The sequence below is a fragment of the Rana temporaria genome, chromosome 7 (assembly GCF_905171775.1).
Source record: "Rana temporaria chromosome 7, aRanTem1.1, whole genome shotgun sequence".
In the NCBI taxonomy this organism is placed as follows: Eukaryota; Metazoa; Chordata; class Amphibia; order Anura; family Ranidae; genus Rana; species Rana temporaria.
In genome coordinates, this window is record NC_053495.1 from 78,524,951 (window position 1) to 78,551,982 (window position 27,032).

At 44.8% G+C, this 27,032-nt stretch overlaps 1 protein-coding gene across 4 annotated transcripts in view; it reads right to left on the reverse strand.

Annotated features, from left to right (window-relative positions):
- The window catches only part of TCF20 (transcription factor 20), a 531,880-nt gene that overhangs the window by 158,577 nt on the left and 346,271 nt on the right, over positions 1–27,032 (reverse strand). The window lies entirely within an intron of this gene.

Sequence of the window (27,032 nt, forward strand, 5' to 3'; positions counted from 1 at the left end):
ACCAACGATCGCCGTGCTGCGGGGGCGAGCTGGCCGTTATTCTCAAAGACATCATATGACGTCCAGTCAGGATAACTTAACCACCGCCCGGCTGTCATTTTGCTATAGGCTGGGCGGGAAGTGGTATTCACCACTGGGGTTTTTTGTTTTTTTTGCTAAAATAATCCCGTTTTGTAAAATAATCTTTCCACATGAATTTAGGCCAAAATGTATTTGGCTACATTTCTTTGGTGAAAATAACCCAAATCCGTGTATATTATTTTGTCTGTAGAAAAGTTATAGCGTCCACAAAACTATGGTCTACATTTGAAAACTGATCAATCCTGATGTAACAATCTCATTTGAGGACCAAAAACGTCAGGACAGTACACATAGCCCCCAAATTACACATTTTTGGAATGTAGACACCCCAAGGTATTTAGTAAGAGGCATGGCAAGTTTTCTTTTAAGTTGTAATTTTTGGGGGAAAACATTTTTAGCACCCTTTGACCAGAGCAACAGGTTACCATAGCAACATGGTACTTCTGGTGAGGTGATCAGATTTTTTTTTTTTACATATTAATCAACAGTGGGCCGGTGAAGTAATCAGTTATCCAGACATAGCCGGTGACAGGTCGCAATTCGGGAGGACGTCATATTTCACCCAGATCGACGGGAGGCCCGCTCAGCCTTCAGTTTACTATAGGCCAGGCGGGAACAGGTTAAACAGGGAGATAACTTTCGGTTCAGGGGACCATTGCTTCAGAGCATGTGAGCACAAAAGCACTGACTGCCAGTGCGAAACGTGTCGGCCATACTGTGTGTTGTTGGTTTGCAGTGACTGTATGTACAGTTGAAAATTAAAAGACATTTCTTTTTTAAGCGATTTTGGAGTGCGGCTGTCCAGTTTTTGTTCTTTTCATTGTTGCTATTGCTTCAGAGCATGTGAGTTGATGAGCAGAGAGAGAAGTGCAAAGAACATTTTACTTGCAGTGAGTTGCATAAAATGTTTTGTGCAAAAAATGTTGGCTTGTATGTCCCTGGGAAGTTGTCTGCTTTGTCTGTTCTCCCTTACTCACCTACAGATCCCCATATCCCCCTAAAAGCCTGCCTACAGACATTGCCTATGGGTTCTTTCTATCAGTTTCTGATGCTTCAGAATTTCTCAGTCCCTGTGATGTCATGACATGGGACAAAACCAGGGACAAGGAAAGGGGTTAAAAAACAAGGAGATGGTTTAAAGGGGAGAGGGACATTTGGCAAAAATGACAGCTGCTGCCTGCAGATGAGCTTTAACAAATTTATACAGCATGAAAAAAAAAAAGTCCATCCAGCAAAAAAAAAAAAAACACACATTACAAATCTGACTTTAAATGCGCTTACTGTAAAACAGGACATTAATCACGTCTAAAGGAAAACTAATTTTAGTTTCAATACATGGTCCTCAATGCAATAAACTGTGGTATTATAAAAAAAAAAAAAATCAAACAACTTAAAAAAGGTAACTATATGCCACGTTAAAGAGGATTTTTAGCAACTGGAACCTCCAGATCCCAGCCCACCCCCGCAAGAATTTACGAAGTTGACAAGTCCTTTACTTAAAAATAATCCTGACTAAATCCATCTTTAATCACAATGAATAAGTCCTGCAAGAGACAAAAGAAAAAAAAAATCTTCCTGTTCTTGTTTTAGGCCCTACCGATAAAAATCACATTATGCCACTTTAAACGAGTGCACTCACTCACTCTCCGTTAAATTTATCTGGGCACACTTGATACCCAGTCTAGCCAGACAATACCTCACCTTGCCAAAACACTATGGAGGCCTAGCTCTCCCAGATCTGCAGAAGTATTACCTGGCTGTGCACCTGGGGAGAATTATGGATTGGAACAGACACTAAGACTAAAGCCTCGTACACAAGATCAGATTTTCCGAAGGGAAAAGTGTGATGGCAGGATGTTGCCGGCTAATACAAATTTCCTGCAACAGATGTGGGATAGCATGCTTTAAAATTTTTCCACAACAAATGTGTGATGTCGGATTATCCGATCGTGTGTACACAAGTCCATCAGAAAAAAATCCAAAGTACAAACAAGCATACTCAGAAGAAATGTTAACCATAACACAACATTAGCAGAATTTACCCAAAGGGTGGTGCTAAAGAGCTGAAAAACCACATAGTTGTGTGTACGAAGCTTAACCTCTGGGTGCAGCTAAAATAGGCACAAACTAGGGTCATGCTGAAAGGGGCCTTGTGGTGCTACGACCAAACTACCCCCACAACTGAAATCACACCCTATAATAGGTGATAATCGATTTTAAGACACCTACTGAATGCCGCCAAAGCTTGCATTCCAATATTGTGGAAAAAAAACATGCCTCCCTCTGTAGGGACCTGGCTACTTGGGGTGGAATAAAAATAAATACAAATAGAAGATCTAATCCTAACGGCCCAAAATAAATAAGAAAAACATGCTAAGGCATGGAGACACTGGAATAGGTTCATTCTGTCTAATGAAGGTGTGCCTCTGCTCATGAACAGAGTCTATAGCGACCATATATATGGCTCTAGGTCATAGAGGCACATCCTTCTCCAGGGTTTTTGACCCCCCCCTTCCCCCTCTTCTATCCCTCTTCTCACCAATTCTCAGTCCCCCATTTCTGGTACCTACCTACTGCCTTTTCCCTCTGTATCCTCTAGGGAACCCTGGGGTCCCTCTCTTTTCATCCTTTTTCTGTGTTTATTATTTCTATAATGTTCAGGTAATGGACAGTTCAGATGTATCTTTTGCTATAGGAAAGATATGGGATAACTCACTTAACGTCTATGGACACTAAAACTAGGTTTTAGAATATGTACTCTATGCTAATGATGAGAATTTTATGAACACTACTGACACCGACACCAATTACTGGAAGCATAGTATGATGTGGATATGTTAAGCTCATAGGTTGGTATTACGTCACAGTGTTATTTGAATTGTACCATCCCTGGAGCTGTAAAATAAAAATATTAGATTTGAAAAAAAACAAAAAAAAAAAAAAACCCTGCCACCTGCTAAACATGACTGCTCCTGCTGCTTCACCCAACTTCTAACTAAACATGGGGCAGTACCCATGACATCATAGTGGTGGGGTCTCAGAGGACCAGCACATGATGTAAGGGACTGGGTCACCCTGCAGGCAAAAGAGGGTGTAACCCCCCCTCACCATTCATGATGTTGGCACGGCGATCAGTATTTTATTTTCCCCATTCTTCCCACTGGGTTGAGCAAATAAAAACTTGTAGCATGTACCAGGCTTAAAATGGTTGTAAACCTCAGACATGAAATATGAACAAAGCATATTCCTCTATAGTATGTACTTGTCCAATCCAGAGCACCAAGTATTAATTTCTGTAGGTTGTCCGTTCCTCTGCTATAAGCATGAGTCTCTTCTGAGCAGAGAAAAATGGTGTCAGGGAGTGCCTGGCCTGTGATTGACAGCCTCAGCTCTGTTCCTGTGTGCTATGTACAGGGAGTGTGTCTGTTCCCTCCATGAAAATGTACTCAAGTGTGCCCAGGTAAACTTTTAAAGTCCAGAACGAGTGCAGACCAGTGGGGGGGGGGGGGGGGGTGGTTTGTCAATCGATCTTGGGCACAGTTCAACTAAAACACTCCCAGTGCAAGTGCACCAAAGTCTAATTCAAGTAATTAATGACTTGGTTGCATTAGCCCTGGTTAACACCATTGTGATTTGTCATGCAATTTGACTTTCATAAATTTACAAGAATTAGACTGCAGAAATATTGGGGTGCCTTGGAACAGCTCTGCAGCATACGCATGCATTTGCAAATGTGTGCAAACTTAACCTGTTTTTAACGCAAACTGTTAGACAGGAACATTCGGTTTGTAGCAGGCTGGTTGGCGAGTTGAGCTGGGAATTTTCTCTGGTTTGAATGTGCTCCTTGCTGTAAAGGCCAGTCATAGGTGTCATACCACACCTAAACCCACGTTGTTGAGTTATTCACTTTACGGTCAACACTGAGGACAAGGGGGCACTCTATACGTCTAGAGGAAAAGAGATTTCATCTCCAAATATGGAAAGGTTTCTTCACAGTAAGAGCTGTGAAAATGTAGAACAGACTCCTTCCAGACGTGGTTCTGGCCAGCTCAGTAGATTGTTTTTATTAAGACCTGGATTCTTTCCTAAATGTACATAATATAACTGAGTACTAAGATTTGTAGGTAAAGTTGATACACGGTAAATTTGATTGCCTCTCGGGGGATCAGGAAGGAATTTATTTCCCTGCTGTAGCAAATTGGATCATGCTCTGCTGGGGTTTTTTGCCTACCTCTGGATCAACTGTGGGTATGGAGTTGGGTGTATGGGATTGTATTGTGTTTATTTTGTTTATTTTTTTGTGGTTGAACTGGATGGACTTGTGTCTTTTTTCAACCTGACTAACTATGTAACTATGTATGTTGTACATTGCATCACATAATGTTCAGGGAATTAATTCACCTGTTAAACGCCGTAAAATTTTACAGCATTACAATGATCAAAAAATAGACAGACATTCTGCTTCTCCAAGAAACACACTTCCCCAAATCATATTCCCCCTCCTTTATAAATTCAAAATTTCCCAGGTTTTACCTGGCAAATTCTGACAATAAATCTAAAGGAGCAGGTATATTTTTCTCCCGTAATTCCCAATTCTCATTCCTCTGAGTATAAAGGCTCAGAAGGTAGGTTTTTACTAGTGGTGCAATGGATCGTCATTGATCCATGATTCGAACGGGTCAACATATTCGGTTCGGCACACCACGTGATCAGCGGATTGTGAGCGCCGCTGCCTCGACCATAGGAAAGGCCGCGGCTTCAGGTTAGCTCTCGGAGCGGCACTCCATCTTGGTCCAGCCAGCGGCAGGCAAGGTGAGCATGCAATGTATGGTGGCTGTAATGGGGGAATCTGATGTATGAGGGCTATGATGGGGGATTCTGATGATTCTGATGTATAGGGGCTATGATGAAGGAATATGATGTATGTGGGATTCTGAAGTAGGGGGGCTCTGATGGGGGAATCTGATGTTTACTGACATTCTAAAATATGATGGAAACTCATATTAGAATTAAACAAATATTTAAACAATATAAATACTATGTAAATCTTACAATAAAATATACACTGTTGTGTTCCCTTCTTCACCACAGTAACCCAATATGTAATTGCATGTAAGTGATGGTGGATCCCCCCTCTGAATACTATGGTGGACATCACTTTGGTTTCTTTTCAAAATCTGAAGAATCCTCACATGAGGGTGGATTTTATCAACCATTGCACGGGTGGATTGTTATCACACATTGATGTTATAAACATTTTTTCATCTTTTCACTTCATGAACTTTTATGTACATTTATGAAGTAAAATATTTTTTGCAGACACAGCAGGGGAGGAAATGGAGGAATCCTCCACATATGCTCAGCAATTAGACACCTCCCCCACGTCAGGGCAGCCCATTCTAGATACTACAATACAGAAAATGCTGCAAACCCTGCGGGGGCCCCCCCCCCAGCATGATATGGCAGCGTTCATACAGACCACTAAGCTGGAAGTTACTGCAGTCAGTAATAGAGTGGACTATGAAGAACAGAAAATGGAGGAATTTAAACTGGCACATAATGCGCTTGTGGATGCTCCCTTTGAGGTGGAAGAAGAAATTAAAACGATGCGCCTCAAAATGGCGGATATCGAAGACAGGGCTCGCAGGAACAATATACAATTTAGAGGGGTTCCTGAGACCGTCAAAGCTTACAACATACAGTACAGACCAAAAGTTTGGACACACCTTCTCATTCAAAGAGTTTTCTTTATTTTCATGACTATGAAAATTGTAGATTCACACTGAAGACATCAAAACTATGAACACATGTGGAATTATATATAACAAAAAAGTGTAAAACAACTGACAATATATTTCATATTCTAGGTTCTTCAAGTAGCCACCTTTTGCAGCAGACACATCTCTAGAACTGTTAAGAGGAGACTGTGTGAATCAGGCCTTCATGGTAGAATATCTGCTGGGAAACCACTGCTAAAGAAAGGCAACAAGCAGGAGAGACTTGTTTGGGCTAAAGAACACAAGGAATGGACATTAGACCAGTGGAAATCTGTGTTTTGGTCTGATGAGTCCAAACTTGAGATCTTTGGTTCCAACCCCTGTGTCTTTGTGCGACGCAGAAAAGGTGAACGGATGGACTCTACATGTCTGGTTCCCACCGGGAAGCATGGAGGAGGAGGTGTGATGGTGTGGGGGTGCTTTGCTGGTGACACTGTTGGGGTTTTATTCAAAATTGAAGGCATACTGAACCAGCATGGCTACCACAGCATCTTGCAGCGGCATGCTATTCCATCCGGTTTGCGTTTAGTTGGACCATCATTTATTTTTCAACAGGACAGTGACACCAAACACACCTCCAGGCTGTGTAAGGACTATTTGACCAAGAAGGAGAGTGATGGGGTGCTACCTCTTGAAGCTCATCAAGAGAATGCAAAGAGTGTGCAAAGCAGTAATCAAAGCAAAAGGTGGCTACTTTGAAGAACCTAGAATATGAAATATATTTTCAGTTGTTTCACACTTTTTTGTTATGTATAATTCCACATGTGTTAATTCATAGTTTTGATGCCTTCAGTGTGAATCTACAATTTTCATAGTCATGAAAATAAAGAAGACTCTTTGAATGAGAAGGTGTGTCCAAACTTTTGGTCACCGTAAAATCCATTTCTCTGAGTTCATGGACAGACATCAGCAATTGACCTTTGAGGGTATTATCCTCCTTTAGGAGTTTTTCTGCCTAGTCAAACAGCATGGTAAGTGTTAAAACACTCCACACAGTACAGTACCTCCCAGGGGGCGGATCCCCCGGGTACATCCCTCTCTCTGCATCATGCAGCCTCAGTTCGTCAACAAGCAGTACAAACAAATGAGGGGTGGGAGCTGTGTCCGTCTATGAACTCAGAGAAATGGATTTTACGGTGAGTACAAAAATCCTATTTTCTCTTTCGTTCATGGACGGACACAGCAGCAATTAACATTAGGGACATCCCCAAGCAGTGTCAAAAATCGAGGGGTGGGAAAACACAGCAAACAAACAACGGAGGAATTTCAACCTTAAACAGCCACCTGCAAAACATTGCGGCCGAAGGAGGCATTCGAAGATGCACTCACATCCACCTTGTAAAACTTTGAGAAGGTGTGGACCAACAACCAAGTTGTTACCTTACACACCTGTAAAACAGACGCTTGATGGCGGAAAGCACAAGAGACACCAATCGCCCTGGTCGAATGCGCCGTAACCGGGAAGGGGTGCGCCCGGCCCTTTAGGGCATAGGCCTGAAGCACGACCTGTCTGATCCACCTAGAAATGGTGGCCGCCGAGACCACCAGACCCTTCTTAGGACCAGTCACCGACACGAACAGTGAATCCAACCTCCGAAACAGAGCCGTAGCAGACAGGTACACCCGTAGGGCTCGAACCACGTCCAAGGAATGCAACGTGGCCTCTTTTGGGTTCGCCGGCCGAGGACATAAGGATGAAAGAACAATGTCCTCATTAATGTGAAAGGCCGAAACAACCTTAGGAAGGAATGACGGCTGCGGCCGCAGAACCACCTTATCCCTGTGGATGACCAAGTAAGGGGCCTTGCAAGACAAGGCCGCTAGTTCAGAAACCCGTTTGACCGATGTAATTGCCACCAGAAAAACCACCTTCTGGGAAAGAGTCAATAAAGGGATTTTCCGAATGTCCTCAAACGGAGACTTTTCAACCCCCGAGAGAACTAAAATTCAAGTCCCATGGAGGCAGTGGAATACGCACAGGAGGGGCCACATGTCGCACCCCCTGCACAAACGTACGCACCAGAGAGTGCGGCGCCAAGGGTCGCTGAAAGAAAACAGCCAAGGCCAAAATATGCCCCTTAAATCGTACTTAAGGCAAGAGCCTGCTCCACTCCGCGCTGTAAGAACAACAGAATTCGGGACATCGCGTATGTACGAGGGTGCCAATTCATTTCCTCACATATAGAGATGTAAGCCTTCCACGTACGATGGTAGATCTTCCGGGAAGTAGACTTCCGCGCCCGCAGCATGGTAGAGATCACAGAGTCCGACAGGCCTCGATCCGTCAGTACCTGGCTCTCAATATAGCCACGCCGTTAAAGCCAACGACTGTAAAGCAGGATGAAAGATAGGACCCTGCGACAGAAGATCCTCTCGTAGAGGCAGGCGCCAAGGAACGTCTGCCCCAGACGCACCAGATCTGCGTACCAGGGACGGTGAGGCCAATCCGGAGCGATCAGTATTGTTGGTATCCCCTCGGCTTCCACTTTGCGCAGCAGACGAGGAAGAAGCTTTAGAGGAGGGAAGGCGTAGTTTAGGCGATAGCACACCTGGGCTCCCTTTCAGGAGACCTTAAATTCATAGTTGGGACTGCAGTTACACAGAGTGACATGTCGCAGGCGCTGCAGCTTCCCAGGTATTTTCAAATACTTGCAACTAAACCTCTGTTTTTACTTTCATCAGTTAGACAGATTAATTTGGTTTAGTGCTTTTTGGTTGACAACTTTGAGCCTGGCCACATGGTAACATTTTATTTCTATGTTTATATTTAATTGCATATTGCTAAAATCGCATCTCATATAAAGTCCCAACCTCCCCCATTTTTTATCTATTTACAGGGATGGAGGCCTATGGTAGTATCTCTATATGCCTCATTTAAAGTCCCACCCCTATCACCCCTCTTTTTGTAAATTAGGCAATAGTGACCCCACGGCGCCACCAACGCGTCCAATGCGTCCGCCCACGGGTCTCTTGACCTGGCCATGAACCGCGACACCTTCTGATTGAGTCGGGACGCCAGATGATCCATGTCTGGAGTGCCCTATTTCAGACACAGACTCTGGTCGCTACACCCGGCTCTCTGTCGGCTGTGTACATTCCGGGGGTACAGAATTGGCAGGCGAGAGTCCTTGGGGGGACTACAAGGATCGAGGATCCAGCCTGTCACCCAGTCGGCAGTTGATTGTAAATCTCAGGATCCAAAAATGCAGGAAAACAAAAAAGAAAAGCAAGAAAATAGCAAAAAAATCTCCAGAGCACATGGGCCCAGAAGAGCCATGTCATCTCATTTTGCTAGGCAGAAAAAAAAACTGAGGCTGCATGATGGAGAGAGGGATGTACCCGGGGGATCCGCCCCCTGGGAGGTACTGTACTGTGTGGAGTGTCTTAACACTTACCATGCAGTTTTTCTGCCTAGTCAATCTCCTAAAAGGGAGGATAATACCCTAAGGTCAATTGCTGCTGTGTCCGTCCATGAACGGAAGAGAAAACTTATGATGACAGCCCTTCCAACCCAGAGCTCAGCGGATATCACCATTGACAGGACCCACAGATTGCCAAAACCTTTGTTCCTGCCTGACCAAATCCCTTGAGATGTGATAGCAAGAATCCATTTTTATCATACAAAGGATCAGCTTATGCGCTATGCCAGGCAGCACCCTGCTCTTCCTGATTCCTTTGCTGGAATCACAATGTATGCCGACTTGTCGCAAGCTACCATAACTGCTAGAAACAACTTGGTCCCCAGCACCAAAATACTACGCAATCATAAAATACTCTACAAATGGGGCTTTCCAGCAAAAATAATAGTGGAAATGAACGAATCGCATTCAATCGCATCACTAAAGGGCTGGAGTTACTCCGTAAATGGTGTCTAATCCCCGCTAAAGGAATCCCTGCAGACCCTGACCCTCTTCATCATGGTCGCAACAACCAACGCCAGAACAGGAGGAATAAGTAATCGTTTTCAGGACTGTTATGCTGCCTGAAGTCTTTCCAATGGACTGCCTTCCTGGTGGCTTCCAGCCTTTTCGCAATTTTGAGTGTTTACTCATAACACCCGATGCTCGGCTATTCCTTTTATTTTTTTCCCTTAATTCCTTACGAGATGGTTTTCCGTAACCTGTTTGCCGCGGGACAAGCGGCCTAACCTTTCTGGGTCGCCTACTGCTCAAACTTTTTTCGTGTTGGTTACCCTTTTTGTTTTGAAGGTTGCAAGGACATTGTTTTTCCAGATCCTGTCCATTCTGGACATACCTAGTACAAACCTACCACTGTTAAAAGCTACCACTAGATGGCAATGCTGCACAAACCACCAGTGGAATGACTCTTAAGCTGATGTCATATAATGTGAGGGGATTAAACAGTTCCTATAAGCTTAGAGCTCTTTGGAAAACTGCCCTGAATACAAAGTGTGATGTCTTATGTGTACAAGAGACTGATTTTTTTTGTAGTGTAAAACCCCCAAAATGTACACATGCCAAATTTCCGCACGTATATACTGCCAAAAAAAAATGGGGTAATGATTGTTTTTAAGGACACATTAACCTGTTCTCTTTTACAGGAATGTGCTGATCCCTATGGACGTTATCTCAGACTGGTTGCAGAATTGGATCATGTCACGTATACGCTGGTAAATCTGTATGCACCTAATGTAAGCCCTTTGCGATTTGCAAAGTTATTAAGATGGCAAAAAAGGTGCAAAAATTAGGAATTTTTGTACTCACCGTAAAATCCTTTTCTCTGACGTCCATGGACGGACACAGCTCCTTAAGTCTTGACAAGTGGGTTATGTTCCCTGTTTACAGGAGAGGACTAGGCAGAAACATGTTAAATGGTTAAATACATGTTAAATTAACAGAGTTGAACAGCCCAGCCCCGCCCCGTTGAACAGGCGGTCCCTCCAGACATAACCCTCCTCACTGCAGCATGCAGCCTCAGTTCGTAACAAGCAGTACAAACCTAAAAAGGAGGGGTGGGAGCGGTGTCCGTCCATGGACGTCAGAGAAAAAGATTTTTACGGTGAGTACAAAAAATCCTATTTTCTCTTATCGTCCATGGACGGACACAGCTCCTTAAGTCTTGACAAGTGGGACGTCCCCAAGCAGTGTCAAAACGAGGGGTGGGAAATATATCAGTAAAACCAATTTTAACTTCATCCCAAAACAAGCAGAGCTCCTCAAACGGAGGAGATGCAACTTCAAACGGCCGCCTGCAAACACTAGCGGGCGAAAACATCATAAGATGCACTCACAGCAACCAGGAAATTTTGAAAAACAAAAACGTGAACGGACGACCAAGTCGGCGCCCTGCACCCCTGTGACACCGACGTATGAAGTCGGAAAAACCCAGGAAGCACCAGGTGCCCTGGTGGAAAGTGCCGCGACCGGAAAAAGAGCATAGGCCTGTATGACGGTCTGTCAGATCCACCGAGACAGGGTGGTTGACAAGACCGCCAGGCCCTTTGTGGACCAGACACTGACACAAAAGAGGGTCAGATCTCCAAAACGGAGCCGTAGCAGGTAGATACACCCGCAAAGCGCGTACCACGCCTGAAGTATGAAAAGCAACCTCCGTAGGATGCGCCGGCCGAGGGCAAAAAGGATTGTTCCAATGCCCCTATTCAGGCGAAAGTCCGAGACCACCTTCGGAAGAAGGGAAGGTCGCGGGCGCACCACCACCTAATCCTTATGGAGGATCAAGCATGGTGGCTTGCAAGACAAGCCTGCCAGCTCAGAGACCCCTCTAACGGAAGAAAAGGGCCACCTTCCGAGATAGTGTTAAGAGAAAATCTCTCCGAAGTTTCCAAAGGGAAAGCTCCTGAGGAACCAAGAGCACCAGAGTCAAAACTCATTGGGGAAGAGATGGGCCAAGAGGGGAAAGAATATGACAAACCCCCTGCACAAAAAGGTACCCACCAGGGAACGGCCCCAAAGGGCCACTGAAAGAACACAGCCAAGGCTGAACTCTGCCCCCAAACGGTGCTTAAAAGTAATTTGAGATCCACACCAAGCTGTAAAAAACAGCAGGACCCTGGCCATCGAATACGTCCGTGGACGTCACTTCATCTCTTCGCACCAAGAGATGTAGGTCTGCCAGGTGTGACTGTAGATTCTCCTGGAAGAAGACTACCATGCCCTCAACATGGTTGAGATGACCGAGTCAGACAGACCCCGGTCCCTTAAAGTCTAGCTACCAATAGCCATATTGAGTAAGTTAGTGACTGTACAACAGAAGGAAGTATGGAACCTCGAGACAGAAGGACCTGGCGACGGCCAGGGTACCTCTGTTATGAAGCGCCCCGAAAACGGCGTACCAAGGATGCCAATGTCAATCTGGAGTGATTAGGAACATCGGGATCCCCTCAGCCTCCACTCTATGGAGCACCTGAGGAAGCAACACAAATGGAGGAACGGTATAAGGCCGCTGATACAGACGACCCCCACAGGGTCACCAGCGCAACTTACGCGTCAGTACCAGAGCACTAGACCTGGTCACTACTTCGACACCCTTGCGGTGGAGACGAGCGGCCAGGAGATCCACGAGTGAAAAAAAAAAAAAAAAAAACAAGGCGAGCCCGAGCCACGTAACGACACAGATCTTCCTGGGCTTGAACCCAGAGGCAACTGCCTAGTCTACCGCTGAGCCATAATCTCGCCTGCAAGGGAGCCGAAACACCCCCGGGCACAGAAAACCAGTCACCCTGGTCCAGCATCAGGTGACTCCAATAGTCCGCCTGCTGGCATACCCATGGTAGACCGAAGCCACGGTCGTGGCGTTGTTGGCTAGTACTTTGCAACCGCCTCGAACACAAGGAGAATCAAAGCCTGATCAACCAAATAGTGGGACAAAGAACGGTAGACAGGGTCCACAGGCGGCCTCCCACCTAGGTACTAACCATGCCCGATCCTGGGTAGCCACCAAGATCAGAAGAGAGCAGGCACATTCAGGAAGTTGTGGCCGTAGGTCCATGCAAATCCAGCGACTCTGGGACGACTGGACCCCCCCCACGGCTCCACACAATCCGTGAGGCCCGAGTCCGTCGTAAACAACGACCACTGTAAGGAAGGAACAACTTCCCGGGCCGAAAATCCGGGGATCTCCGTCCCAACTCAGAAGACTCCGACTAGGTGGTGCACCTGAATCTGGCGATTACAGAGACAAGAAATTTCTTACCACCTGGACAGTATTTCCTGGAAAGCCCAAGTGTGGAACTGGGCTTACAGTACCGCCTCGAAGAAGGCTATCCACAGGTCACAGACCAGCATGCACCCAGAGAGAAGACCGATAGCGTGATGCTAATACCCTCACTGCAGACTGAAGAGTCTGCAATTTCTCCAGGGGAAGGAGGACCTTCGCTCCCTTTGAGTCGGACTCAGGACCGGCTCCAAATGTTTAGCACCCACCCGAGACTTCGGGGGGTCTGAATGGCTATAAACAGCTCCATTAGGTCTGAGACAGAAGCTGCCCTCAGAAGGTCGTTCAAGAAGCCCACGAGGCAAAACCTCACTGTCCCAACAAAGTTAGGATAATTGCGAGCTCCTAGGTGAAAACCCTCAGTGCGAACGCCAGATCAAGAGGGAGGGCCACAGACTGACAGAAGCCCTCCCCCATCACGGAGCACAGAAAATTCTGTGACATTGCAAAACGGGACATGCATGTATGCATCCCTGCGGGACTTACAAGTCCCACACTGTTCTCAGGCAGACCGACAAGCCGGGCGAGGAATAAACGAGAAAAGAACTCTGTTCTATGGATAGGCGTAAACCCTATCTAGGACTCTGAAGAGACCACCTCGCAGACCCATCAGTCAGAGAGCAGGGAGATTCACTGAATTGTGAACCTGTAAGCCGCCCCCCCCCCACCTAGAGCAGGGAGGGAAGACGACTGCATAGGGCTTTTTACGCACCCAGGGACAATTTAGTCCCCCAGCTGAGCCCTTGTCGGTCCCCGTAATAATACATACACAAAGTTTGTATGTATATTATGGAAGTGTATGCACACATGTCTTTGGAGGGTGGGAGGAAACCGGAGTACCCGGAGGAAACCCACGCAGACACAGAGAGCGACAAAGTAAGCTCCAGCTAGATTGGTGTCAGTGTCCGGAATTCGGACCAATGACTCTTGCTGACAAGTAATGGAATTAACCACTACACCACCGCGTACCATCTCTGAAACAGAAGCCCTGGATAACAAGGGCGCAGCATTCAAAGAAGCATCACAGACCTATATGAGGTCCTGGACCAACGGGTCCGCTAGCCTAATATCCTTGGTACAGAGACAGTGCTCCTCCACTGTCTGGTGCAAAATGCTCACTCAGAAATCGACTGAGACTCCAGAGTAGTAGCCACAATAGGCCGCAAGACGGACCCCAGCATGGTAAACATGACAAGGGCCAGTACCTCGGATCTTCTAACAACCAGATCCATACAAGCGGGGACTCCCGTAATAGGGAGAGTGGTCAGCTATACATGACACCCGGAGGATCCCCTGAAAGGGCTCTCCTCAAAAGGGCACTGAACCGCCAGGCGGTGAGGGACTACCTCGGCAGCTTTTCTCATTCCGCATCTTAGAAATTATCAAAGAAGGGCAAGGAGAGAACCTACACAGAGCGGTCTGATTTGTGAGATCCAAAAAAAGACCGAGCCCTCGGCGGAAACACAGCTGCTCTATACAGCTTAAGAGAGTCCCTTACAGCAGTGAGAAGCGCACCCATAAATGCCTTATCCTGCTTTTTTTTTTTTTTTTTTTACTACCCAGGTACCTGGTCCATGGCTTCATAGCAGAAAAAAACAAAAGTACCCCCCTGAGGGTGGGACATTAAAAAGGTGGCACACACAAAAAACAAGTCATATAGACCATAGAAAAAAGATAAAAAACATATGGTCACAAATTCAATAATACGGAGCATTCCCCAGGGGATAACGGAGGGAGGGGGCACTCTTTTAACCCCCGCCCATCCACATTCCGCCCCCAGCCTGGCCCAAAAGTGTCCAGGGCTAACAAAGAAGTCTCTGTGGAGATCCCAGGTGCTAACACCTGCCGCTGAGCATGTTGGGGAAGGACCAGATACTGACTCCAAATATAAAAGACATTTACATGTGTATGTAATACCTGTCTTAACATAAAAACTGACGCTCCCAGGGCCCTATACAGGGCATCTTACCCACTTGCTGCGCTGACCCGGGGAGTTAAAAACTTATCCCAATATAAGTCTGTTAGCATAGCCAGGGGACTCACCTCAGGAGGAAACTGCCCAGCGCTGCCGACCGCTCTCATCACACAGCGTGTGAAGAGGGAAAAATACATGAAGGAACAGCGGCGTCTGCAGGGACCTGTGTGCGCCGTAGATACAGCCCTAGGGGTCAGAACTGCACAAAGATGGCCGCCCGCTGCACATGGTGCGGCTACGACAAAATGGCCGCCAATGGGAGTTTTCAATGTAATTGAAAACCTCCCCAAAAAAATGGCGCCAGCGTCGGCCAAACAGCGGCAAAACGCCACATTTTAAACAGGGAAAGCCTCCTAGAGCCTTTACAGTGAAAACCCCCACAGGAAAAACCCAGTATCAGACAGTAAAAGGTGCCAGATAACACAGCCCTCTCAGGAAAGTCCTCCACGGACAGCGTGCCTTAGCAATGCAGCAAGGGAAAGGAGCAGGGAAGGGAGGAGTGCTCCTCCACTGTCAGAGCACCTCCGAACCCCAGGAATGCCCAGCCGTACCAACCCACCGAAGTAGGAGGGACTGTACTTACCCGTCCGATCGAGGACTCGCTGACGCATTCCTGACAGACCTACAACCGCAATTGAGGTAGCGGTCGGCCCGGTCCACTGTGAGTGAGGCAACACCACAGCCCAGTCATATGTGGACCTCGGAGCAAAGCTCACGGCCACCTCAGGAGTCATGAGGTATGGCGTGGCAGACCAAGCCTCTTTGCATAGGTGTGTCCACGCTTGCTGGTCGGACTGAGTAGACTACAAGGATCTATAATATCCAGCCTGTCACTCAGCCGACAGTTGAAAAGATTATTCAAGAAAAAGTGAAAATAAAATAAAATAAGATAGAATAAAATAAAATTTCTCCTCAGGGCGCTGGGCCCAAAGGGAGCCATACGTCCTTCCCTGTTGCTAGGCAGAACGAAACTGAGGCTGCATGCTGCAGTGAGGAGGGTTATGCCTGGAGGGACTGCCCCCTGGGTGGGGCTGTTCAACTCTGTTAATTTAACATGTATTTAACCATTTAACATGTTTCTGCCTAGTCCTCTCCTGTAAACAGGGAACATAACCCACTTGTCAAGACTTAAGGAGCTGTGTCCGCCCATGGACTATAAGAGAAAGGTGGTTTAATAATATGTGGTGACTTCAATATGATTATGAATAGGGAATTAGATGCGTCTTTGGTGGTCCTCAGGGGGAGGCCCTCCTTAGGGTCACTGTGCATGAAGAAAGGCTCTTTGATCCATGGCGATGCCTCAGGACTACCAAAAGAGACTACACATTCTACTCAGCTGTGCATGATAGTTACTTGAGAATTGACTTCTTCCTAACTGACATATATATGCTGCAAAATGTTCAGGCTGCTGACATCCACAGCATCGCATGGTCAGACCACGCACCTGTTAGGGGGTTATGGATGCCGGAAAAACCTCCCACAAACCATTGCGGCGTAACCACACCTTCCTCCTATTGCACCCCAAAATCAGGGATGAAGTAGGTGGGAAGCCTAAGTAATTGTTTCTATTCAATAACAATGGAGAATGCTCCCCTATGACAACATGGTGTGCACACAAAGCTTTCGCTAGGGGTACCCTTATACAAATTGCCTCCAGGGAGAAGAAAAAGAAAATGCAACGCATGTTACAACTCCATGGGGCTGATTTACCAAGCCTTTGCTCCATGACTCATGGAGCAAAGACAGGAGTAACAGCCGTTTTCACATTTACTAAAGAAATACGCTGCCAGAGCAGTGTATTCCTTTATTTACTATAATGCCTAGTGCGCCCAGGAGAGGGTGCATGGTTCGCCTCTATAGAGCTGGCGTACGGCATTTAGAAATGTAAATAGAAGGGGTTTGGGCGGGAGTTTATTAGGGGAGGGATGTGAGGTGAAGTGGGGAAGTGTAGTGACATGTGTTTGTTTAAGTTTCCCGGGCCAAATTGAAAGTGATTTTTCTGAAAACATCACAACACGCGGCAAGTACGCCTAAACACTCGGGAAGGTTTATTTGCATACTGTGCATGCGTGCACTGGAAATACGTCCTTCCACGTACGCCGTCTCACTATGCCGGAAAAATCTTGGTAAATTTCAATCGGCGTAGCTGTATTTGCGTGGGCTGAGACGGCGCACGTGAAAGGCCGAACTGTTTTCAGCTCACGCTGACCATGAAGGGGAACTCCGCGCCAAATTTCAAACAAAAACCCGGCGTGGGTTCCCCTGCAGTGGCACATCAGGCCCTTCGGCTTGGTCTGGATCATAAGGGATTAACCTACGCTGAAAAAAACAGCGTGGGGTTCCCCCAAGATCCAGACCAAACCCTTATCCAAGCACGCAGTCTGGCCGGACAGGAATGGGGGTGGGGACGAGCGAGCGTCCCCCCCTCCTGAGCCGTACCAGACCGCATGCCCTCAACATGGGGGAGTGTGTGCTTTGGGGCAGGGGGGCACTGCCCCCCCACCCCAAAGCACTCTTGTCCCCATGTCGATAGGGAAAAGGGCCTCTTCCCGACAACCCTTGCCGTTGGTTGTCGGGGTATGCGGGTGGGGGCTTATCGGAATCTGGGAGCCCCCTTCTCTGTTCCTGCATACCCCGAAAACCAACGGCAAGGGTTAAAAGAAACAAGGTAGTATTTGGGACTTTGAGTGAGACAGTGGTTATAGACGGCCAATGTCTCCATCCCTGGTAGTTGTATATGATGGGGAAGGAAAAGGGCAACATGGAGGGATAAGGAAAGAATATGTAACAAAGTATAATCGCAAGGTAACTGAGGGACTATGGATGAGACAGCGGCCGGTAAACTAAGCCATGGTCTCTAGCCCTAATACTTGTAAGTAGGGCTGCAACTAACGATTATTTTCATGTTTCGATTAATCGAATAATAGCCTTAAAAAAAAAATTTGCATTTTCTAAAAAAAAATTGGGCCAATTTGTTGTTGGGCAGATTACAAAACACAAATTGCCGCAAAAACACATTACATGCTTTTCTGCAGCTTCTTCATTGAAGTATATTGAACCAAAAAAACAAAATAGCACTGTTGTGCGTTAAAAAGTCCTTGCCCTTTCCAAATACGCAGCAGCTGAAAAAAAATCATGGATGTGAACGTGTCCCATAGGAAAATGCACCAAAACACAGAGGTGTGAACCCAGGCCTGAGATGTTTAGTAACATAATGGGGTTAAAAAAACAAAAACATAAGTACAAAAAGAGCAAATAATCGCTACTGTAAGGGGTTCATTTTTTTACTGTGGGACAGTGAAAGTAATATTTACAGTAAATGTGAAAAGGGGAAAGTGCGCTTACCAATAAAATTAAATACAATAGTGAACCAGCTGCTAACTCAAAAATGTTATACTAACATAAAATCTTATACAAAAAATGTGGAGTAGCGCTTAAGAAATAATAATTGAAGGCCTCCAATTGACAAAGGCTGTTGTGAAATGTCAATCAAAATACTAAAGTACATGTGATCAAAGTCAAATAATCAAATAATCAATAGTCCAAGTGAAAGGAAAAAAAAGGGAGCGTAACGCCCCAGGCGGTGAATAAGATCTGGCTCCAATATGGATAAATGCAACTTGCTGACCCTTACCACAAACGAAGGTCCCAACGGACCTAGTCAAGCTGGAATCGCTGAGTGTATTGAAGAAAGGACTAGTCAGTGTAGAAGGTCCCTCCCGAGGTCATAAATCCATAAAGAAAGCAACCAGAAAAAAAGAAAACTCATATAGTGTAAATCTGTGTTAAAAATATACACCTAAGTGTATCACCCTGTGACTGGAAACAGACAGTGTGAACGTAAAAACCACCACCTGTGCACACACTGACCCTTACCAGAGCATAGGATCCATCCGGATCAGTCAGAGCATAGGGAACATACACAATGAGCAGCAATGGAGTGTCTCAGCCGATGTTGCAGCAGGAGATGCAGTAAATCCAAAGTGTAAGGGGAGGAAAGAGAACTCACATGGCGTGATATCGTACAGATATTTATTAAAAGAAATAGTATCACTTACAGTTGGATACAGAATTGTCAGCAGAGAGAAAAAGCCGGCCGGCGTAACAAAACAAATCCTCAATTCGCGGTGACGTCAGCACGTCGCCTCCCTACGTTTCGTCTGCTCTTAGACGTGGTCACGGGAATGAGGAGACGTTCTGCGTCACCGCATAAATACGAAAAAAGGGCGGGGAATCAGTCAGACAACAGTCTCTAAAGATCACCCGTCCGCCATCTTACTTGAGGGCTACAGTCAGGGAAACAAATATTATTGCATATAAGAGAACCTAAGCTGTTATAGGAACGTATCCTAACACCGGAACCCCGGATATTATCTCTTCAAGGGACCGTGGAAGGAATACTAAATATGCAACACTCAAAATAAATAAACAAAAAGGGGAGGATGGTTTAAAAACGGTAATGTACATCCTCAGAGACTGATGTCCGTCCGGCCAGCGCCATGGCAACATTATTATAAAAAGCAAACAGAAGATATATAGTCACAGAGGACATGATAACAGTCCAAACACCGCCAGAGAAAACTGACACATGTCCTCTGACTCTGGTGCTTCATTCAGTAACCTAAATGGCACCATCATTAATAACTATTAATGATATTGTAAATAATATAAATACATGATATAATTACAGTAAGACAAATGTAGACGGACCATTGCTTGCCAACAGTGACCCAATTAAAAAACTGCAAAAAATTGAGCAGCAGGAAAATAAAAAATTGCACTATTTCGTAAAAAACATATATAAAACGTGTGAAACATATTATATTATTAAAAAGCATATAAAAAGGTTAAAAAAGGACTAAAAATATTCAGATATGCAAAACCAATGAGGTGGGTGTCCTGCGCCTAAGCGTTATCGATGAAACAATTAACATCCACCTCAATGTTCATACCATAAGGTTCATAACATTTTAATTGGTGAATCCACTTCATCTCAGATCTTGAGATACTCCTCACCAAATCACTCCCTCTCCAGTGTGCCTGAAATTTCTCAATTCCTAGGAAGATAGTCCCCACAGGATCCTTATTGTGAGCCAACAAATAATGTTTGGACACAGAATGATTAGGGAAGCCATTACAGATGTTCGTAAGGTGTTCATTCAAACGTATGTGGAGGGGACGTTTCGTCCTTCCCACATATTGGAGTCCGCAAGGACATTGAAGTAGGTATACCACTCCCACCGTAGAACAGGTGATGAATGTTTCTATTGGGAACCTCTTATTTGAATGTCTGGAGCCAAAGCTGGTTGTTTTCTTAGAGATTTGACGATTGACCACACAAACATTACATTTGCCACATTTGAAAAAACCCACAAGGCCAGATAAAAACATGGAAGGGATCCTGGGTGGATCCAGGACATTAGGGGCCAGCTTATCCTTCAACGATGCTGAACCCCTAAAGATAACACGGGGTTTGTCTGGTAATATTGCACCCAAAATCTTATCACTCTTGAGCACATGCCAATGTTTACTGATGATATGTTTAACATTAGCGTGTTGACAGCAATAATCTGTCACAAAAGGAGTTTTGTAACTACCACTTTGATCATCTCGGGGTTTAATACAAAGTAAATCCTCACGATTAGTTTTGGTCACCAAATCCAAAGTGTCAATCAAGGAACCACGGTCATAACCCTTTTCAACAAAGCGTTCAGTGAGGACCTTAGCCTGATCAAGGAAAACGTTGTGTTTACTGCAATTCCTTTTCAGGCGGAGGAATTGCCCCTTGGGCACAGCTCTAAGCCAAGTGACATGATGACAGCTGTCACTTGGAATAAAGGCATTTCTGTCAGTACTCTTAAAGTAGGTGGCAGTGGTGAAAGCATCAGTGTCTGCAGAAATGGTAAGGTCCAAAAAATTAATCTTTTGCTTACTGGCCTCATATTTAAGAATAATCCCCCTGTTGTTAGTATTGAGGAATGTCATGAAGGTGGACAACTCATTCTCAGACCCTGTCCAAAGGAGGAGGATGTCGTCTATGTACCGCACCCATAACCGAATATGGGGCCTAGTACCAACACAGACGACATCCTCCTCCCATTTGGCCATAAATAGATTGGCCAGACTCGGGGCATATTTGGCCCCCATCGCCACTCCCTTATCCTGCCTGTAATACTGACCATCATGCCAAAAAAAAAAAAAAAGTTGTGAGATGCGGCATATTGCAGTAACTCCATGATGAAGGAGATTTGAGCAGTCGGAAGACCTGAATCTCTTTCAAGAAAAAATGAGACAGCTTCCAATCCTAGATCGTGTGGGATCACCGTGTATAAGGAAGTGACATCTGCAGTCACCAGCCATAAGTCAGGTGTAGGTTGAATACCAGACAACAGATTAATGACCTGTCTGGTATCCTTTAGATAGGAAGGCATATTTCTCACCAGAGGCTGGAGAAAGAAGTCAATGTATTTGCCCACCCGGGACGTCACGGAATCAATTCCGCTTACTATAGGGCGTCCCGGGGGGCAAACAGGGTCTTTATGTATCTTAGGAAGGTAATACATTATAGGCACCCGAGGAGCCTTAGGAACCAGAAATGCTTTTTCCTTCTTATTCAAAATGTTAAGACGAAAGCCTTTAGTTACAATCTTCACCAAAGCTTTCTTATATCTGTCTCCCGGATTGAGGGGGAGACGGGTATAAGTATCACCATCATCAAGGATACGTCTCATTTCCAACAAGTAGTCATCTTTATTTAAGACCACAATACCACCCCCTTTGTCCGCAGGGCGAATGACAAGATTCTTGTTGGCACACAAGGACTTAATACCCTCCTCCAAACTTAATTTGCATCTTACTTTCTTGGTATTCAGACTGTCTAAATCTTTGAGTGTGAGGTCTCTAAAGACTTTTAGAGACGCCGGAAGTTGACCCGGTGGGTTATAAGTGGACGCATTGGCCAAACCTGAATGGACATAGTTAGAAGTCATAGTAGTTGATGGATTAAAAGGGTTTGAGGAAACATAACGCTGAATGTTTAGTTTCCGAATAAATTTATGAACATCCATATAAGCTCTAAATTTATTGATGTTTTTTGGAGGGGCATATTTCAAACCCTTATCAAGGACGTATAGTTCTGAACTAGACAAAACATGGGAACTGAGGTTAAAAATGCCGGCCCCTGTTACGTTTTCGGCCTTTTTGGGCTTAGTGTGTTTGCCCCCTCGGCTCCCTCTTTTAGTTCGGCCATTCTTTTTGTTCCCTGGCCAGCCTTGTGAAAACCCCAATTAGATTGAGTCAAATTGGAATAGCTGGGATACCCCAGTTCAAAAGGGGCTGGGGATACAGTTTGGCTAGTAGAGGGCTCGTTAGAAAAATTATGACTCTCAATGTTCTCTAAATTTCCCAATGGAAGAAAACTGTTATGGGTAAGCACATTGTAATCTGGCTCAAAGGTTCCAGTATAGTGCACTACCTCATTGTCAGTGTATCTCTGTGTCACATTTGGGTGAAGGCCTAAATTGTATGTATTAGAATGTCCCAAATTGTGAGAGATTGGTTGTCCACCAACAAGGTTTGGTGGATAACCTGGGGGCGGAACATTAAAGGTACCCCGACCCCGTGGGTCAACAGTAGTTGGTCTCCCCAAAGTGCCTTGTCCCCATGGCTGACCATAGTACGAAGGTGGTGGGCCAAATGGTCCACGCTGGTTACCCCTCCCTCTCCCCAAATTGGGGGCATAAGGTGCTGTCTGTTTTTTGGTTCTCTGATGTCCTTTAGGGGTGTTGTTAGGATTAGTGCGACCTATACCTCCTCGCCCCTGAGGCACATTGGACCCACTATTGGTATTACTGTTTGACACAGAATACACAGGGGTAATTTCCATTGCTGGATTCAAAGAAGCAGTGGCTTCAGCCAATAATTTCTTTTGCCACTCAAAGACGGTATTACTATGGTAATCTCCAAAGTCTCTGTTAAATTTCTTCTTTTTTTTGATTTTTTGCTCCCTTTCCTCTTTTTCAAGAATCTTAAGGAGACTTTGTGATTTGGCTGTATATTCCTCACTGGACATGAAAGGGGTTAACTTCTCCTTGATAAGAATAATCTCATCATCCAGTCTTTTGAGTTTAGTGGTTTTACGGTCTCCTAAAAATTTAAGTAGATTCAGACCAGAATCATTAAAATGCTTGAACCACCCCTCCAGGTCGGTGTCACCTTTCTGGGGGGCAATTTCCCATCTCAAACTTCTGGGGACCATTTCTTGTTTGATATAAGCATCCAAAAATACCACGTCCCACTGGGTATGAAGCTCTGCAATGGTTAGATTTTTTAGCCTCATAAAGAGGCCACCCAAATCATTATCGCCCTCTTTAAAGGTCTCAAATACCCCCTCTGAATTGACCACACGAGTGGCTCTGAAGGTAAAGATATCCATAAGGGCTATAGTGATAGTGCTTATTGCAAACACCAAGTAGCTGCACTAAGTGTGTATACGAACAATAAATGTGAAAAGGGGAAAGTGCGCTTACCAATAAAATTAAATACAATAGTGAACCAGCTGCTAACTCAAAAATGTTATACTAACATAAAATCTTATACAAAAAATGTGGAGTAGCGCTTAAGAAATAATAATTGAAGGCCTCCAATTGGACCTTACCATTTCTGCAGACACTGATGCTTTCACCACTGCCACCTACTTTAAGAGTACTGACAGAAATGCCTTTATTCCAAGTGACAGCTGTCATCATGTCACTTGGCTTAGAGCTGTGCCCAAGGGGCAATTCCTCCGCCTGAAAAGGAATTGCAGTAAACACAACGTTTTCCTTGATCAGGCTAAGGTCCTCACTGAACGCTTTGTTGAAAAGGGTTATGACCGTGGTTCCTTGATTGACACTTTGGATTTGGTGACCAAAACTAATCGTGAGGATTTACTTTGTATTAAACCCCGAGATGATCAAAGTGGTAGTTACAAAACTCCTTTTGTGACAGATTATTGCTGTCAACACGCTAATGTTAAACATATCATCAGTAAACATTGGCATGTGCTCAAGAGTGATAAGATTTTGGGTGCAATATTACCAGACAAACCCCGTGTTATCTTTAGGGGTTCAGCATCGTTGAAGGATAAGCTGGCCCCTAATGTCCTGGATCCACCCAGGATCCCTTCCATGTTTTTATCTGGCCTTGTGGGTTTTTTCAAATGTGGCAAATGTAATGTTTGTGTGGTCAATCGTCAAATCTCTAAGAAAACAACCAGCTTTGGCTCCAGACATTCAAATAAGAGGTTCCCAATAGAAACATTCATCACCTGTTCTACGGTGGGAGTGGTATACCTACTTCAATGTCCTTGCGGACTCCAATATGTGGGAAGGACGAAACGTCCCCTCCACATACGTTTGAATGAACACCTTACGAACATCTGTAATGGCTTCCCTAATCATTCTGTGTCCAAACATTATTTGTTGGCTCACAATAAGGATCCTGTGGGGACTATCTTCCTAGGAATTGAGAAATTTCAGGCACACTGGAGAGGGAGTGATTTGGTGAGGAGTATCTCAAGATCTGAGATGAAGTGGATTCACCAATTAAAATGTTATGAACCTTATGGTATGAACATTGAGGTGGATGTTAATTGTTTCATCGATAACGCTTAGGCGCAGGACACCCACCTCATTGGTTTTGCATATCTGAATATTTTTAGTCCTTTTTTAACCTTTTTATATGCTTTTTAATAATATAATATGTTTCACACGTTTTATATATGTTTTTTACGAAATAGTGCAATTTTTTATTTTCCTGCTGCTCAATTTTTTGCAGTTTTTTAATTGGGTCACTGTTGGCAAGCAATGGTCCGTCTACATTTGTCTTACTGTAATTATATCATGTATTTATATTATTTACAATATCATTAATAGTTATTAATGATGGTGCCATTTAGGTTACTGAATGAAGCACCAGAGTCAGAGGACATGTGTCAGTTTTCTCTGGCGGTGTTTGGACTGTTATCATGTCCTCTGTGACTATATATCTTCTGTTTGCTTTTTATAATAATGTTGCCATGGCGCTGGCCGGACGGACATCAGTCTCTGAGGATGTACATTACCGTTTTTAAACCATCCTCCCCTTTTTGTTTATTTATTTTGAGTGTTGCATATTTAGTATTCCTTCCACGGTCCCTTGAAGAGATAATATCCGGGGTTCCGGTGTTAGGATACGTTCCTATAACAGCTTAGGTTCTCTTATATGCAATAATATTTGTTTCCCTGACTGTAGCCCTCAAGTAAGATGGCGGACGGGTGATCTTTAGAGACTGTTGTCTGACTGATTCCCCGCCCTTTTTTCGTATTTATGCGGTGACGCAGAACGTCTCCTCATTCCCGTGACCACGTCTAAGAGCAGACGAAACGTAGGGAGGCGACGTGCTGACGTCACCGCGAATTGAGGATTTGTTTTGTTACGCCGGCCGGCTTTTTCTCTCTGCTGACAATTCTGTATCCAACTGTAAGTGATACTATTTCTTTTAATAAATATCTGTACGATATCACGCCATGTGAGTTCTCTTTCCTCCCCTTACACTTTGGATTTACTGCATCTCCTGCTGCAACATCGGCTGAGACACTCCATTGCTGCTCATTGTGTATGTTCCCTATGCTCTGACTGATCCGGATGGATCCTATGCTCTGGTAAGGGTCAGTGTGTGCACAGGTGGTGGTTTTTACGTTCACACTGTCTGTTTCCAGTCACAGGGTGATACACTTAGGTGTATATTTTTAACACAGATTTACACTATATGAATATTTACAGTAGCAATTTGCTTTTTTGTACTATAAAGGGCTATTTTTTTTTTAAACCCCATTATGTTACTGGCCGATTAATCGATTATGAAAATTGTAATCAATTAATTTCATAATCGATTAGTTGTCGATCAAGAAATTAGTTGTTTCGGCCCTACTTGTAAGTAAAGGTACCTGGGAAAGGGACAAAGGGGAAGAGGAGGGAAAGGTAGGAAAGGCGGGGGAATAGGGATTGCGGGACTTTAAATTAAACACGCCACCGGAATAAAATGAATCAATTGGTGAATTAAAATGTATTAAATACATAAGAGCATAACAAGCAGTTAGCATTTCTAACAATAGATACTGTACACATATTATCAGGCATGATTGGTAATTCATATAATCAATAACATAAAACCTGATTGTACCTATGATGAAACATGATATACATTGCTATACCCAATAGTACATAATAGAACAAAAAGACATATAAAGACATACAGTAGATGTCTAGAAGCATGATGAACATGATAATTGTCAGGGTAGGAATTCATTGATTCATAATTCTCAGGGATAAACCACATGTGGTGTTAAATGGTTACTGTGACACAACATCTGTATAAAGCTCGTAAAAAGCTTGACGTGTTTCGTGGATAAACTTCCACTCATCAGGAGCGAGTTTCTTTTATGCAATTCAGGGATGGAAACACACATACCGCTTTTTATTTTTGTACAGTGTTATCTGTGACACTCATCATTGGCCCTTCAGGCTGTTATCATCCCCTTCAGGTCAGCTCACCCTAGGGGGTCCTGTAGGGGTTTCTGTGGTGTTTTCACCCTTTCCCGGGAGCTGCGACGTGCACTGGGTCTTTCCTCTTCTCCCCTGACCTATTGTGACATGGGGGTGGGGGCATTCACTCTATGCACGTTGACGACACGCCCACACGCTGTACGAGTGACGCCTTCAATGACGTGATGTATTGGCTTGTTGTGTGGGTCATCAGCGTGCATCACGTGGGGGGGTTGGGAGTCTATTTCAGAGCGTTCTCTGCTCTGACGTGGGCGCCTTGCTTCCCAAGTACGCAGCGTGTCGTTGGTTTGAATCTGCGGCGCTTCTCCTGGCTCTCACAAATGCATCCTTGCGGACTACCTGGTAAGCCTACTTATTGGGCTCTTGGTGTACTTTGTACAATCTACTGGACCCTGCTGTTCACTCTTTACTTCAGCTAA